This window comes from Mirounga leonina, unplaced genomic scaffold (genome assembly GCF_011800145.1).
Source record: "Mirounga leonina isolate KUSES-001 unplaced genomic scaffold, KU_Mleo_1.0 Mir_357, whole genome shotgun sequence".
Classification (NCBI taxonomy): domain Eukaryota; kingdom Metazoa; phylum Chordata; class Mammalia; order Carnivora; family Phocidae; genus Mirounga; species Mirounga leonina.
The window spans coordinates 11,350,618-11,368,726 of NW_023270702.1; positions in this window are offsets into that span (position 1 = coordinate 11,350,618).

The window sequence follows — 18,109 nt, forward strand, 5'->3', positions numbered from 1 at the left end:
GAAAAGGTGTTTGGGCTCCTAAGGGCAGTAAATTGTGGGAAGGTAAATATATGGGGAAAACTGATGGAAGAGAAGGGTTATTTTAGTAAGCTTTGTTTGTGCAGACCCATCTCAGTGTTGTACTTCTGTCCCCAGTGATAATCACTGTTTTCTTCCTCCTGGTAGACAAGCGAAGGGGCAACACCTTCACAAAGGGATTTTTGTGTCCTCTTTTTAGGAAGATAGGGGGAAAGCAAAGACCTTTTCTACATTTGCTGCTTTTTAATTGCCTTCAGTTCAAAATAGCCCTTATGCCAAAGTGACATATTTTGGGTGGCATATTTTGATCCCCATCATATTCTTGTCAGATGGTGAAGAAAATCAGAATTGTAAATTATTTATAGGCAATGAAGATGACTGTTATTTCATGGAAAGATAGTGCATTATTTATAGATATCCCTGCTTCCTCAATTCTAGGATCCTTTGTTAGGAGGAGAAAAAAATGTACTTTTATGGATACAAGCTCCTAATGAGTGACAATATTATTATTCATAAAAGTAACATCAGTTACAAAATTAACAAAACTGTCATATATTGAACACAGACTATGTGCTAGGCATTTTTCTAGGTGCTCTTTCTTTCTTTCTTTTTTTTTTTTTTAAAGATTTTATTTATTTACTTGACAGAGAGAGACACAGCGAGAGAGGGAACACAAGCAGGGGGAGTGGGAGAGGGAGAAGCAGGCTTCCCGCCGAGCAGGGAGCCTGATGTGGGGCTCGATCCCAGGACCCCGGGATCATGACCTGAGCCGAAGGCAGACGCTTAATGACTGAGCCACCCAGGCGCCCATCTAGGTGCTCTTTCTATAATATCTTTTTAAGTCCTTATAATGCCCTTGCAAAGTAGGTATTATTAAATATGTTTTGGGGCGCTTGGGTGGCTCAGATGGTTAAGCGTCTGCCTTCGGCTCAGGTCATGATCCCAGGGTCCTGGGATCGAGTCCCGCATCGGGCTCTCTGCTCCTTGGGAGCCTGCTTCTCCCTCTGCCTCTCTCTCTCTGTCTCTCATGAATAAATAAATAAAATCTTTAAAAAAAAAATGTTTTGATTGATGGATGAGGAAACCATAGTTGAGAGAATTAAGGTAGCTGCAAGTGATAGAAGTTTGAGCTCAGATCTGCTTGACTCCAAAATTGTGTCTAATCTGTAAGAGTAAATCTGATAATAGTAATAGGAATAATATCAGAGTCCCTTATTCTTCCAGGACAATTCTATTCCTCATAATCCATCTTAGTTCATGTATTGACTAAAACAAAGGGAAAATTAGAAAAGAAGACCAGCTTGGCAAATTGATTCTGTCTAGGTCAATGGCTGTAACATATTTGAATATTTAGTCTCTTCTTTTCTCCCTTTAAAATGTCTCTTTTCAGGGCACCTGGGTGGCTCAGTCATTAAGCATCTGCCTTCAGCTCAGGTCATGATCTCAGGGTCCTGGGATCGAGCCCCAAGTTGGGCTCCCTGCTCAGCAGAGAGTCTGCTTCTCCCTCTCCCTCTGCCCCTCCACCCCCACTCATGTTCTCTCTCTCTCAAATAAATAGATAGATAAATAAATAAATAAAATCTTTAAAAACATAAAATAAAATGTCTCTTTTCTTGACCTTCTCTCCACATTGTAGGTAATCTTCTTTCCTGCCTTTGGATTGAGTGATGCATACAGTGCAGAACTATTTGGCCAGTCAACAATTTTCAGGTTCTTTTGGAAAGTACTCTCAGTAGCTTCTGTTGGTTAATGTTATGGGGGCTATGGATCCCTTCCATAAAATATTTATGTTAAAATGAAAGCAAGTCTCAGATAAAATTCCCACCTATAAATACCTACATGAGTAAGAAGACTAGAAGGGTTATAGAACTTGTTACTGGAGTTTGCCCCAATCTCTGTCCTCAGGTACTCTGCACTCTTTTTCAGAACTTCTTATGAAAACCTCACTCTCAGGAAAACACAAGAAATTCTCATGAAAGGACCAGCTAAGCTTGTGGGAGATGAGGTGGCCAAGCTCTTCTAGAAAGGGAGCAAATGAGTACCAATGGGATTCCAAATGTTGAGTGTGCTATCCAGATAGGGCAGTGAGGCCCAAGCAAGTCTCCATTCATTTTACAAGGAAAACTTATTTCAAACCTCGTTTGTATTAATTAACAAACCGTCTGGGTTAGACTGTAAGAAGGATATTTGAAGTGCTTAAGAAACCTCCTGTGCAGTATTGGTTCACAATTACATAGTACAAATGCTAACCAATCACTTCTAAAGAGTGAATTAAAAATTAACACATACAAGTATTTTCAGTGAATTACCACACTGGCAGCATAATACTCAGCATAGTTTTTTTCTTCTTCACAGAAGTGGGTTCTTGTAAAAAGCAGCAGAAAAACCTTTGATGTATAAGCTGAGAAGGCCTGAGAACAAAACCAAAAGCAAGGGGCCTGAAGGATCCTATTTACTGAAAATTACATGTGATTCACAGCTTACCAAACCTTCAGAGGTTGTGCCTCCAGTCACCCTAGGATCCCACGGTGCCCATCCTGTCAGCAGTCAGTGGGATTGACCCATGTACGGCTACCAACATCACTCTTGTATATCATCCTTTCCTAGTTTATCATTTTGCTAACAAACCTGGCGATTATAGAAGTAAATGCAACAGTGACAACTTTTATAGTACCTTATTCTAGAGAGGGACATGGTGTGGGTAATTTCCCATCAATTTCCTGTCTGTTTGGGAAAAACAAACACAGATAAATGTGGGCAGTAGTGGGGTTCAGTGGCCCATCTCTCTGGACAGTGTGGTCATTCGCAGTTCTGAGGTTCTTTTTGGTGCACGTAGTAGCCTCTATGAGTGGTGGAGGTGATTGGGAGCTGTCTTCTGTCCAGTCCACAACCTCAGTGCCTTGTAATCTGATACAACAAAGGCATGTGTCCCATGAACATACATTTGAGCCTGAGCAAGCACGAAAGCAGTCATACAACCTGGAAGGCCACTTCTGGTCTCCCCTGTCTTTTCTGCATTCCTGCAATCACCAGCATATGGAAGCTTCATCGGAGGCAAATGTTCTGATGTTCTGGCAATAGGGTTCCTAACCTTGTCGTTGGATCAGGTGCCAGAACCCGTTGCTATGTGACAGACACAGTAACAAATGAAGTTCCCATTACAAAAGCTACCTCAGAGTTGTTACGCAGAGAGGCTGGACAGGTGCCCACTCACCGTGCAGGGCAGAGCCACCCATTCAGTGTTTCCAGCCAGTCTCCACTGCATGGACAGCACCCATTTACCTGTAATGGATGATATCTAAGACCCTTGTGTTAATTAACAACCTCTCTTGCACAGATTGAGATGGAGATGCTCAAAGTGTTTGCCCAAGCAGCCTTGGGAGTCTGGTTTCCTCCTGGGGTTTGTCCAACGCCAACAACCAGCCTAGGAAAACGTGACTTAACTGTCCTCAGGGTGTAGACTGAAACCAGTGTACAACGCGCTGCCCTCCCTGATGTCTTTTGAAGTAAGTGACAGACACATAGGCCTGACCAAGGGCTAAACAGTTCCTGGGCAAAGCAAAGGAGAGAACTTAGTGTTGTTTCTTAGTTGTAGTCTCGCCAAGAATTATAGTTTTACATAAGATAATTATGATCATCTGTTTCAATATTTACATTAAAATACCATGACTTTTAAACTCCTCGTACTCTTACTTTGTGCTTTCTGGATTTGGGGAAAGGATAAAGAGAGGTAGGCCCAGTTAGATGTCTGTCTTTCCAGATTATCCGGCCTCAGCAGGATCCTCCTTGTGTCCAGGAAGGCTCCAGCCCTCAGGGGAGGAGAACTCTCTTGGCTGAAGCTTGTACCCTTCCATGGCCTCTTATTTGCTGCCAGCTTATATGGCTGGAAGCCAGAGAATTTTGTTCCGCTGCCTGAAGTCTCTTTAATGAAGTCTCTGCTGAGGAGCAAGTACGTGTGCAAAAGTCTTGGGGGCAGCTGGGACCACCCTGCCTGGACCCCAAGCCCTTTCTGGGGCTCTCTCTCACCTGGCTGGTTTCAAGTTAGATCATTAAGAAGGCTAACATCAAGGGATTCGTTTTCCTGAACTGATGACATTTATTACTTGAAAAAAATCATAAAAAGATGAAATTTTAGTTGCTTACTAAATTGTCCTGGTTTCCATGATGTTTGTTTGCTACCTAACATGTGAATACACTGGCTGATTGCTGTTCTGCCAACACTAGAGCAACCATCCTCTGCAAAATAAGGGAGCGTTTTTCCGTCTAGTAGGGTGGTACATACCAGCAAATCTGATCCAACCTATGGGGGCAAATGGCTCTAGTGAAAGGAGGACTCACGTCTGTGTTTTATCTTTACAGTGTTCTGTCACTCACACAATAAAACATCTATTTGCTTACGGGCTATTTACCGAACTTCTCTGCCCGGTCACTTTCTAATCCACACAGTTTCTTGGGGCCAGATTTACCCTTTAATGTGACCCAAGTTTTTTAACAGAGGCTCTTTTCTTTTCTTTTTTTTTTTTGAATGGTGGTTGGAATTTTTTTTAAAGTTTATTTAAGTAATTTCTATACCCAACATGGGGCTCGAACTCAAGACCCCGAGATCGAGAGTCGCATGCTCTACTGACTGAACCAGCCACCTAGGTGCTCCTGGTTTTTTTTGTTGTTGTTGTTGCTTGTTTGTTTGTTTGAAGTTTTTATTTGAACGCTAGAAAACAATCGAAAAGATTTGGGCTTTGGATCCACCCTGCTACTAACTGGAAAAGACACTCGAACCCTCTGGACCTTAGATTAAGTATCAGAAAAAATGAAGTGGTTGGAAAAAATGATTTCTGATGTCTTTAGGTCTAAAATTCTATCATCATATATTTTACAAAACAAGGCAATACTTGCTAAATTAGGGGCCTGCTTCATTACATGAGTTTCCTAAATACCAGTAGAATATATAAGAAGTTAACATTTTAAAGTGGAAAGATTTTACAATGACTATGTTTCAGATATAAGTCTTGCTTTCTAAGCTTGGGTGACTGGGGCTATTGTGATTTGGGGTCCCCAGCCCTAGGGGCTGCCAAAGGGTACAAAAGACTTGCTTCACTGTTAATTCTCCTGGACTTTTCTAACGGTAAACAAACTTCCTTTGACATGCACAAGTTTCCAAAGCTGTGCTTAGGGAAGGTAGTTGAAGCTAAAAGAAGCAAAGCCTTTTGATTTAATTCAGTGGGTGAACATGAAAGCGACGCATAAATCTTAGAGGAGCTGTGCTTTCCTGGGAGGCAAAGCATTCCCCCTACACTCTGGTGTGGGGATACGCTGGCAGGGCCCGGGAGGGAGGTCCCTGTGAGGGTGCAAACCAATTAAGTAGAAATCTTGAGCTGAAATAGCTTTTTATCATCCGGGTGAGAAGCCACAGATTTTAAAGAAAAGGACTATTGTTTGACAAAGACCTAATTAGCTGGGCTACACTCAAGCTCTTGGATTTATATCTTATTAGGGAAAGGCGAGGTTGATATTGTATATGGAGTACTCATTAGGTTGGAATTCCTTAAAATTTGGAACTTAAATCCATTTCTGAGGAATACAGGATTCTTGCAAAGGCCGTGTGTGTTCGCCTAACTAGGTTTTAGACTGAGACCCAAACTAAATATGTGATTACTCTGATTGACTGAGGGTTGTCTTAAATATCTTCTTTACTGCAGGCTTGTAGGTAGCACATGTTTTAGCCTATTAAAGAACATAAACTCCAAAGTAGATAATAGGTGGTTTCCAATTCAGCCATACAAAATCTGAGCTGTACACTAAATAGCTATTTGCTTTGAGGGTAGTTACTTGAATTACTTGAGTTTAGGTCTCAACTGGGGTCTGTACAGAGTTATTGAGAGGATTAAATAAAATTTAATGACATTGTTAGTGTCCCAAGCAACCTGATTGGGCTTCTCATTCTTACTTGGTATAATGTTTAAAATGCGGCTCTTTCACGGTGGCAATATTATATTGTAAACATGAACTGAGATAATTCTTCTTTGTTAAAAATAAGCAAACAAAACGATGGTAAGAGAAAAAGAGGAATGAATGGGAGCAGGACTCAGCCAAGTGGAGAACGTAACTAAGAAAATGCTTCCTTACCTTTAAGAGCAGCAAGAACTTGGCACTGAGCTCAAGTCTCGACCCCCAGGTTGAAATCTAGAGTGTGTCCCTTATTAACAGAGTGGGGCAAGTTATTTCACTTCTTTGCCTTAGTGTCCTCACCTAAAAATGGTGAGGATCACAGTACTAATCAGGTGTTGTGAAGATATAGGGAAATGAAGGACGTAAAGAAAATATTTGGCACATACTCAGTACCCAGTAAAAGCCACCATCGTTAACTCTGCCGCAGGCATTAAAATGCTGAACCCTCAACTTGCAAAAATAAGAACAGATTTAAGGAACAATGACAGATTTAAGGAACAATGCTTTCCCTCAAAGTACATTAATTTCATTATGTTTTAGCATCCACTTACTACTTTTTGATTTCATAAAGAGATAGAGATGGGTTTGTCCAATGAAAACAGTGCTAAGCAACATTTTTAAACATGCTAATCTTCCATGTGAAAGCTGGGCTTCATTATTTCTGGAGTGTTCCTGGCCAAGGCAGATCAGAGTTTTAATTTTTGGAATGCTAACAAGGGCAGCTGTATTCCAGAATCCCAGTTGTTTTTATGGGACTTTTTTTTTTTTTTTTAAAGCACAGAAACAAAACTAGTGGGAAAAATGTTTAGGACTCTGGTTTGAGTCTAAATCCCTTGCAGAGGATTAGTTCTTTTCAAATTAGATGGCAGTAAAGACATCAATCAAATACGCAAATATGAGGTCTTATGGCTTATAACTATGTTAGATTAATTAGTTTTTCTCTTTGCAATTATTTTATATATTTGACTTAGAAAGCATTTTTAAGGCATGAGATACATGTTTTTCCTATGGATAAAAAATTAAACGAGAGCCATTTACTCTAGAGGATTCAGGGAATTCCAGGGTTTGAATTTTCCTGTAAACAGAGTTTTTGTATGTAACATATCACACGTACCTTTGGTGACAAAGTAAAGTTTTTGGAATTTATCAAATGCTTTGCCATTTCATAATTTATTCTAATCTATGTTTTTTTCTTGAACAAAAGGCTAAGAAGTTATCTTATTTTTTTCTCAAAACATGCTATATTTTACTTTTGAAAAAATTATTTTGAGATACTAATTTCTATATAGTCAGTATGATTATAACCGTGAAAATCTAAATGGTTTTTCAGTAGAGAAAAAGACTAGAAGGAACAGTGGCAATATGTGGGTCACGGAAATGTTGGTGGTTTAAAGTTTTTTATCTTTCAATTTTTTTTTAAAAGATTTTATTTATTTCTTTGAGAGAGAGAGAGAGCACAGAGCGAGGGTAGAGGGAGAAGCAGGCTTCCCGCGGAGCAGGGAGCCCAATGCGGGGCTCGATCCCAGGACCCCGGGATCATGACCTGAGCCGAAGGCAGACGCTTAACGACTGAGCCACCCAGGTGCCCCTCAAATATTTTTATTTAACAAATTTTAATGACCACGTATTACTCCTAAATTAAAAAATCATAATTTCTGACTTTATGTAAGATGTAATAAGTTTAATAGCCTGAGATTTTAGCATTATCTTAATAATTACAAAATCTTGTGTTTCTTAACTCATTAGGGAAAATACCTGACTTTAAAGTATCTTTATATTATTTTGATATGATTTTGGCTATAAATGGTCAACTCCATTTTATGTATTATGAGGAAAATAATGAAGTGTTTATAAACAAAAGGAGATAAAAAACTAAATGATAAAATGGTTATTGAAAGAATTAATAAAAAAGATAAAAAGCAGTACAGTCAGGGTCCCCAAGAGCCTTACATGTATGTGGGAATACATGCAAACAGAAAAACTGTCTCAGTGTCGAGGTCATGGGAAGATGCAGCAAGGATTAGACAAGGTGTTATGGAGAAGAGCCAAAAAATATTTGTAGAGAGAAAAAAACAGATTTGAAATAATAAGAAAGGATTAAAATAAGGGTTCTGGTTAATTCATGACCACATTTCATTCATTTAGCATTGGACAAAGATTTGGTTCCAGGTGGGATCAAGCTATCCCCTGCCAATACATATCACTGGTTCTCAGTGTCATATCCTATCACTATGACATTATGACATTTGGGAAGGACCCGTAAAATTTCTCATTAAATAGTAAGGATATTTTTTAGATTTTATTGAGGTATAATTGACATGTAATAAATTGTAAGATATTTACAGTGCACACCTTGGTGATTTAATATATGTGTACATTGTAAAGGGATGATCCCATCTAGTTAATTAACATACTGGTAAGGATTTTAAAAAAAAGTTTTTTTTAAGAAGGGCACTGCCAACATCTGCATCTGTGACTTTGCCTTTTGTGTTCCTCCACTACTGATAAATTCCAATTTGAAATAGCACATATTTACTTTAGGTGTGTTTATATGGTCAATGAGGTCTCAAAGTGCTAATGATCTTACAAACTGTCACTCATTTACTCAACAAATATTTGTTGAGATCCTATTAGGTACCAGGCACTGATCAGGGCAGGGGGAGTGTACTAGTGAACAAAACAGATAAAAATCCCTGATCCCATGGGTCTTGAGGACCCTCTCTATTTTAACTTCTGCTACTTCTGCCTCTTTAAGATGACTTTGCCACATGGGCTGATTTTATAGGTTAATAGTGTGAGGCAATTAAATTTCTCATTTGTGACTGTTGCTATTAGATACTGCCTATAAATACAAAAAACAAGCAGTACCTTCTAGGAGGGCTTTGGAAAAGGGAAAATGACAGACGTTCAACAGGTGATTACAGTGTTGGGAGTCTGCACCTCCAAGATTTTTTTGTTTTGTTTTAATGTTTACTTGGCCAAAAGTGGTTCATTAACTCATACTGTGTTTGGAAATCATACAAAAGCACCAAGTGCTATGCTGATGTCACTTGGATTTGAGTGGCTATTAAGGGTAGAAACTAGGGATCCATTAGCCTTCGAAATGACATTGGTGAAGGCCTGCGCATTGTAATTACTGTAATCCACCCAATGCTATGGGCATTCTGTTTGCTGTCAAAGTAATGTGGAGAACTCTCAGTCGCATTATAAGTCATTAATTCCCAAAAGCAATATAGCCAGTCATGAAACTTGATGTGGAGAGATTTTAAAATTGCAGTAAATAAAATAACCTTCCTGTCTTTCATTTTCTCCCAACTCTTTGAAAGCTCTGTTACTGCAATTATAATGAATTTTGGTTTATACCATATTCGTAACTGCAAAAGGTCTCAATGAGGATGTCTGTGTGCGATTTTTTTTTAAAGATTTTATTTATTTATTTGAGAGAGAGAATGAGAGAGCACATGAGAGGGGGGAGGGTCAGAGGAAGAAGCAGACTCCCCGCTAAGCAGAGAGCCCGATGCGGGACTCGATCCTGGGACTCCAGGATCATGACCTGAGCTGAAGGCAGTCGCTTAACCAACTGAGCCACCCAGGCGCCCGTCTGTGTGTGATTTTTAATTCAGATTTTCTGAGTATATAAAAAAGCATTAGTCTGCCACACGAAAAGGATATATATATTGCAGTAATCTCACTCTATTTGCTGCCGGTTTCACCTGCGAAAAATAGATGAATAAACTACTTATAAAATGGTTAGGGCAAAACAAAATGTGGTATGGGGGTGTGGAGGTGGGGAACACAATGAATTGTATGAATAAAGTTTTGAGGCAACTAGAATTTATAAACCATGCGATGATAAAACATACTACAAGATAACTAATCTAATTGTATACTATAACCTTAAAAAATGGAAATATTGTCATTTACCTAAGATTTATTTCCTGACATATATACTTGAAATGCTGAAGATGGATGAGTTTCACAAATTTCCTTGCGATTTTATAAAGATCTATTATTGGCAGGGATGGTCTAGTGGGTTCTTATGTATTCATTCCAAAATAATCATCTCTCCAGATTGTTTTACTTATTTATTGAAAGAGAGAGAACAAGTGTGTGGGTGCACCTGCATGGTGGGTGGGGGAGGGCAGAGGGAGAGGGAGAGAGACAATTTTAAGCAGGCTCCACATCCAGCACAGAGCCTGATGTGGGGCTCGATCTTAAGACCCTGAGATCATGACCTGAGCAGAAATCAAGAGTCCCATGCTTAACCGACTGAGCACCCAGGCCCCTGCATTGCTCCAAGTTTTAAGGAAATTAAGTACCCTATTATTTTCCACAGCAATGTGTGTTTCAGTTGTCTAATAATGTTTTGTAGGAAAATAAGATTAATTACACACATGGACATACAAACACCCACGTTTGGCATTTAACTCTTTGGTGGATCATTTTGCTACATTTATGAAGCATTCTATTTTAATAAGAGTCAGCACTGCAGTTTTCCCAAGTACCAGCCATAACCAATTTTTAGTTTGGGTGCAGTATATGGCGCAGCAAGGGAACATACTTTTTGGAGAATTAAGTATTCTTAACTGTCAGTTATTGGGCATGCCCTTTGTGACTGTAGTTTATATTTCTCCCACCTCCTGTGAACCTAGACAGGAAAATCTTTTAAGATTTTATTTATTGGGGCGCTTGGGTGGCTCAGTCGTTAAGCGTCTGCCTTCAGCTCAGGTCGTGATCCCAGGGTCCTGGGATCGAGCCCCGCATAGGGCTCCCTGCTCTGCGGGAAGCCTGCTTCTCCCTCTCCCACTCCCCCTGCTTGTGTTTCCTCTCTCGTTGAAAAATAAATAAAATCTTAAAAAAAAATTTTTATTTATTTATTTGTCAGAGAGAGAGGGAGAGACAGAGAGCAAGCGCAAGCAGGGGGAGTGGCAGGCAGAGGGAGAAAGCAGGCTCCCCGTGTAGCAAGGAGCCTGATGCGGGACTCGATCCTGGGACGCTGGGTTTATGACCTGAGTGAAGGCAGCCGCCTAATCGACTGAGCCACTCAGGTGTCCCTAGACAGGAAAATCTTTAAAGTAGCATAATACAATGGCTGTTCCTTGTCCAGCTGGTAGGTAAGAACATCCAAATCTAGGTTGTAATAGAGACCCAGTTAAGGTTTTAGTTCACATACTTGAGGGAACCATTTATGTGAGATTATATAATGACAGTAAGAAGATCAAGTGACTGGGGCATCTAGGTGGCTCAGTCAGATAGAGGGTTGTCTCTTAATTACAGTTCAGGTCATGACTTTGGCGTCCTGGGATCTAGCCTAGCCCTGAGTTAGGCTCCATGCTCAACGGGGAGTCTGCTTCTCTCCCCCACTCTGCCCTTCCCCCGTTCGTGCTCTCTCTCTCTCAAATAAATAAATAAATCTTAAAAAAAAAAAAAAAGATTGACTAAACCCAAACTACAGAATAAGAATGATAGGAAGCTGAGTATTCTTCAGGTACCTTAAACACAGGTATATTTACATAACAAGCTAAGATTAATGTAAAGCATTGTTCTTTTTTATTCTTAAATGACTTGGTTCTTGCAGAAAAATGATAAAACTTTAACAGAACACAAATAAGCAGGTAATAAAGTTCACTTATCATCCAGCCACACGGAAGTTAACAGTTACTTTTTGATGTTAACAGTGGTGTAAACTTTTAGTATATTTTTCCTTGTGTTTATCATTATTATTATTTTTTTTAAGATTTTATTTATTTGACAGGGAGAGACACAGTGAGAGAGGAAACACAAGCAGGGGCAGAGGGAGAGGAGAAGCAGGCTTCCTGAGGAGCAGGGAGCCCGATGTGGGGCTTGATCCCAGGACCCTGGGATCATGACCTGAGCCGAAGGCAGACGCTTAACGACTGAGCCACCCAGGCACCCCTATCATTATTTTTTAAAGAGGTGGTAGCATTATGGTATGGTCCTGAAGTTAAACTCTAAACTTTTCTTTTCTTTCTTTTTTTTTAAGATTTTATTTATTTATTTGACAGAGAGAGACACAGCGAGAGGGAACACAAGCAGGGGGAGTGGGAGAGGGAGAAGCAGGCTTCCCGCAGAGCAGGGAGCCCAATGTGGGGCTCCATCACAGGACCCTGGGATCATGACCTGAGCCGAAGGCAGACGCTTAACCGACTGAGCCACCCAGGCGCCCCTAAACTCTAAACTTTTCTTAAAAGTGAACTATGATGAAAGGAAAACTCTATGTCATGGTTTTTTCCCTTTTCCTCACAATTCTATATTGTAGCTCAACAAATATATGTTGGATGATAGTTGGAAGTGTGGATTGAAAAGCTGAGGGAACAGAGGCAGGAACACTAGTTTGTTTTTAGGATTTTAGGCAAGAAACTCTTAAATGAATGAAGGTTATTCTGAGAAATTATGTTTAAGCTTTCTAATCACTTTTAATTTCTGCTTTTATCATTAAAGCAAATGTGAAATAGTCCCTGGGTTTTTGGGATTTTTTTTTCTTCCGTAGAACATTCAGTGTCTTTCCAGTGTTTTAAAGTGGTTTCTTACATAAGCATAATCAGTCCTTTGCCAATGCTATTTTTCAAATACGTTTGTAGTTTGAATAAATAGAAAGCCAATATATAAACTGAGCAAAAAGCAGCTTAAGGGGACTCACTACTGTGATAATCACAGTATCTCTTCTTTAAAAGAGGGAATCCTGCTTGGAGTTTCTATGTGCTTTGAAGCATGTTAATTTAAATCAGTGCAATTTTGCATATATTGTGGGGGCATTTTGAGAGATTGTACAGCATTATCAGGATTCTGACAAAAAGTAGCTGGCACACTCAAAACAGGATAAATTAAGAAGGTTTTATTTATGTTGAAACTATTTACAGAGGTAACTGAAGAGGAGGAGGAAACCAGGGGAATGCAAGATATTTTAAAAGCAAGAAAAAAATGTGGGGATGGAGGGTACAGGTGTAGGCTTTAACTTTGAAGTGAGATGTACCACTTTTTCCAGCCCTGCAAGAAAGGACTAAACAAACAGTTGTGGAAATGGATACATGGAGCCAAAAGGTGATGGGAAAGTGTATGTTGCGAGCCTGGGATGAGGCTAGAGGTCTTGTCTTGGATTCTTACTGATTGCACAAGGCCTGTTGGCTGGTGAGGGGGAGATGGTATCTTCATGTTCTAGCCAAACAGTAATTTTCTCATTGCAGAAAAATATGACCCATAAACAGGTCTATGTAGGGTTACTGTTTATCTCCCCATGAACCTACACATCAGATACTGCATAATGCATTATCCCAAATCACTCTTGTACCCTTGTCCCCACTAGCAGAGACTATCTGTTGCACTAGACATACGAAAAGGGTAGTATAGTTGTACCAACAGCTACAAATAACCCAGAACCATTTACTCAATCCATAATTTTTTAATAGTTTTATGGAGTTATGTGCATTATATTTAATATGTAGAATTTGATAAGTTTCGACATAAGCAAACAACCATGACACCATTAGCACAGACCAGGTGGTGAATAAATCCATCACCCCAGGAGTTTCCCCATACCCTGTTGCGTCATCTCCCTGTCCCACCCTTACCTTACCCCCAGGCTTATTGTCACTATAGATTGATGTGTGTTTGCATTCTATAAATGGAATTATACAGTCTACTTTTTTCATTGACTTTTTTTTTTTTACTCACCATAATTATTTTGAGATTCATCTTTGTAAAATATTAAAATATTAGTTGGGCTCTCAGTTTAACATTCAACCCTTTCACCTCCTTTTGATGAACGTTCTTTCCAGTTCTTTCTGCTGTTAATCTTTTTCTTATCAAGTTTTCTAGCCAACAGTCTTCTCCACCTTTCTCTGAATGGATGACTTTTTTTTTTCTTCATCGAGATAAATAAGACCTTCATTCCAGAACTCTGTTCTTTTTTCCGTTTTCACTTTAACCCCTCTAGTCTCAGGGATGAGATGTCCACCTGCGCTCTGTTCTCATTCCCTTCTTTCTCATTGCTGTTTTACTCTATCACCCATCTCCTCTTTCTTTTGAAACTTCAACCTCTTCCCACCATTGCCTTATTTCCCTAAGCCTGTAAGTCTTTCTTTCTTTTTTTAGAAGATTTTATTTATTTGAGAGAGAGAGCGATAGAGAGAGAGCATGAGCAGGAGGAGGGGGCAGAGGGAGAAGGAGAAGCAGACTCTCCACTGAGCAGGGAATCCGATGTGGGGCTGATCCCGGGACCCCGGGTTCATGACCTGAGCTGAAGGCAGATGCTTAACCGACTGAGTCACCCAGGTGCCCCCTTGTAAGTCTTTCTCGTCCTAAAATAAAAAATAACAACACCCAGAATAACCACAATAATAGAAGAATTCTCTGCTGTTTGCATATCAGTCTTATTGCTTACTGCTTTATCTCTCTTTCCTTGTTTAGTCAAGCTTTTTAGAAGTATGGTCTAGGGGTGCCTGGGTGGCTCAGTCGTTAAGCGTCTGCCCTCAGCTCAGGTCGTGATCCCAGGGTCCTGGGATCGAGCCCCGCATCAGGCTCCCTGCTCAGCGGGAAGCCTGCTTCTCCCTCTCCCACTTTCCCTGCTTGTGTTCCCTCTCTTGCTGTCTCTCTCTCTCTGTCAAATGAATAAATAAAATCTTAAAAAAAAAAAAAAGTATGGTCTATACAGGACTGGCTACAGAATTGGCAGAACTCAGCGCCAACTGAAAATGCAAGGCCACTTATTCAAAATTATTAAGAATTTCTAGATGGCAACAGCAGAGTATTAAACCAGGTATGGGCTCTGGGGCCCTATGTGACTGCATGGGTTGTATAGCATGAAGCCGGCTCTGGGTCTCTATGCTTCATTTCTACTTACTGAATTCCCATTCACCTCTCAACCCACTGCAGGCTATCTTTTTCCTCCTTCTTAATGTCACATAAGATCACCATGTAGCTAAAATCAGTAGATATCTTTCAGTTCTTATTTTAAACTTTTTGCTTTAATTTAATCTTCCTGTATATTCCCATCTTCCTTCCATTCATTGTGGTTGCTGGAAAATTATTTATGGAATGAGTGAATGACCATTCTTGGACTTCTGCTCATTGGATTCTTAGGATCCTCTCTTGTCACTTACTCCATACTTTCATCCTAGTTAATCCCTCCAGGTTTATGTGTAAACTGGTGACCTCAAAATCTGTATATCTAGGTCTTCCCTTAACTTTACACACACACACATGCACAATATATATATTTACTCCCTCTGAGATATTTTCACCTGGCTGATCAGTTGATATTTCATATTTAATATGTCCAAAACCAAACTTATTACCGTTTCTTACTCCAAACTTTCTGTTTCTCTGTGGTTCTTATTTTTAATGACATGTCTAGGCACAAAATACTAGGGAGGATTCATTAATGGAGAAATTATATTTTCTTTTTTTTTTTTTTGAGGAAAAATTTATATTTTCTGACCAATGTAAGGAGTTTAGGAAAGATGTCAAGTCTGAAATAAGACTTGAAAGTTGAGTAAATGTGCAAAGATAAAAGTGAGACAGAAGTTGCATAAAAGATAAAATGTTATTGTTTTTTCTTTAAAAAAAAAAAAGGATGTGATTGTGATAGTCAACGTCTAAGATGGCCTCCAATGATACCAACCTCCTGAATGGGGCTGACCTTAGAGCATACAGGACTTTGCTGAAATAATGAAGTTGGACTTCTGAGGCTGGGTTATGAAAGATATTGGGCTTCTATCTTGTTCTCTTGGACCACTAGTTTTAGAGGAAACCACTTTCCATGGTGTGGGGCAAACAACTCTGTGGAGAGGTCCATCTTTTGATGAACTAAGGCCTCCATACAAGAGCCATGTGAGTGCCCCTTCTTAGATGCAGATCGTCTACCCCAGGCAAACCTTCAGATGTGTGTCATCCTGGCCCTGTGTGTTGATGCAAGTTTTGGGGTAATTTGTTACTTAGCAATGGATAACTAATGAAGAGTGCTTTTCCTTGTATCCATTTTTATAGGTGTTAACACTTTTAAACCATGGAAATGTGTTATCTATATAAACACAGCAATTGAACTACAAAGGGAGCTCTGAAAATAAAATCCCTGCCTAAATCCTCCAATGGTTTCCTTTTACATTTAGAATGCCATGTACTGGGGCGCCTGGGTGGCTCAGTCGTTAAGCGTCTGCCTTCGGCTCAGGTCATGATCCCAGGGTCCTGGGATCGAGCCCCACATCGGGCTCCCTGCTCAGCGGGAAGCCTGCTTCTCCCTCTCCCTCTCCCCCTGCTTGTGTTCCCTCTCTCTCTGTGTCTCTCTCTGTCGTAAATAAATAAAAAAAATCTTAAAAAAAAAAAAAAAGAATGCCATGTACTTACCTACCCAGTCTATGTGATCTGGCCCCTGCTGCCCTCTTCAGCATCTCCAGCCAAGAGACACTGAGGGCTGGTTCCCCTGGACTTCTGTCAGTGTTCTGACATTTCTGAATTCCAGGATTACCAAAGATCAGGTTCCTGAATTGAAACTCCAGCTGTATACCCTAAAGCGCCTTTTACCAAAAAGGATATCCCTACATGTTTCTAGCACAGTGGGACACACACACAGACACAGACACACACAGAGTTTTATAGAGGTATAATTAAAATACAGTAAACAGTACATATTTAAAGAGTACACTTCGATCAATTTAAAATAAATTTTGAAGCCATTACTGCAGTCAAGATAGTGAACATTATGCTTAAAAGTTTCCTCCAGTCCTCTTTGTAGTCTTTCCCTCCCTCTAACCTCATCCCTTCTGCCCCAAACCACTTATCTGGACAGATTATAGAATATTTCCATTATTACAGAAAGTTCTGTTGGAAAGTGCTCGTCTAAGGCCTGTAAAGAATACCATATTTTGTTTTGCTGTAGTTAATATACTGGTTGTTTACAAAGCCCATGAGTGTCGGAAGTTAGTAGTGCAGGAAAACAATTCTATCTCTCGACAGCTGTTGATGAGATAGTTCTTGGGTTTTAGAGATCTATCTGCCAGATCAGCTGAGGTATATCAAGATTACACCATTGTGGAGTGTGAAATGCCAACAGCAAAACATCATATTCCTCTAGGAAACTAGCTCCTGACGATAATTAGAAAAGTTAGCTTTATCGGTTGAAAGAGAAGTTTGTAGTCTTGATTTAAGTAGAGGAAAAATAGAACTTGTTCCTTCCATTTATTTTTTTTTTTAAGATTTTATTTATTTGAGAGAGAGAGAGACAGCACAAGCAGGGAGAGCAGCTGAGGGGAAGGGAGAAGCAGACTCCCTGCTGAGCAGGGAGCCCGATGCGGGGCTCCATCCCAGGACTCTGGGATCATGACCTGAGCTGAAAGCAGACGCTTAACGGACTGAGCCACCCAGGTGCCCCATGTTCCTTCCATTTAATTATCAGACACAAATTTGACCAGAGCATCCTATATCTGTATCTTCTGATCCTGTTTCCTTTTCCTTTTCTCTTTGTTTGCTTATTTCCAGGCATTAGTATGGAATAATACAGTCTTTTCTTAAAGAATAGCTCCAATTCTTTGTTTCTTGTTACAAAAGTTTATTCTTAAAATTAGATGTACAAATAAGTTAAAAGAAGAGAGTAAAAATCATGACTGCTTAATCACACAGAAATGACTACTTAATACTTTAGTATGAACAGAATTTTCATTCACTTTTATAAAAATGAAAATTACTACATAAATATAGTTTGTCTTATGTTACTAAATCAGGAGTGTATTATGTTATCAAATGTGTTCTGTAGCACAATTTTAAGTAACTAATGGAAGTGTATACTGTTGTTTAATGAATATTTGAATGCCTCAGCTGCTGTGAATAGACTTTTTTTCCCCTTTAAGCCTTTGACCCTTGAATTGTTTTCATAGTCTCATATATAGGGAAAAATACACAGAAGTAATTCCCAGCAATTTTAGAGTCAAGATTACCAGTTTACAAAAGAAGAAAAAATTAAATCATTTTTTAGTTGCTGAAGTATTTATTATTTAGTTTAAAATGTGTTTTCCATCTCAAATTCTGAATGACATTTACTAATTTTCAACGGTTGGAAACCTGATCTGAGGAATGGAATGTGGCAGCTGTTGAATGGTTCAGAACAATGAGAATGTTGGTGTAGAGTCAGGAT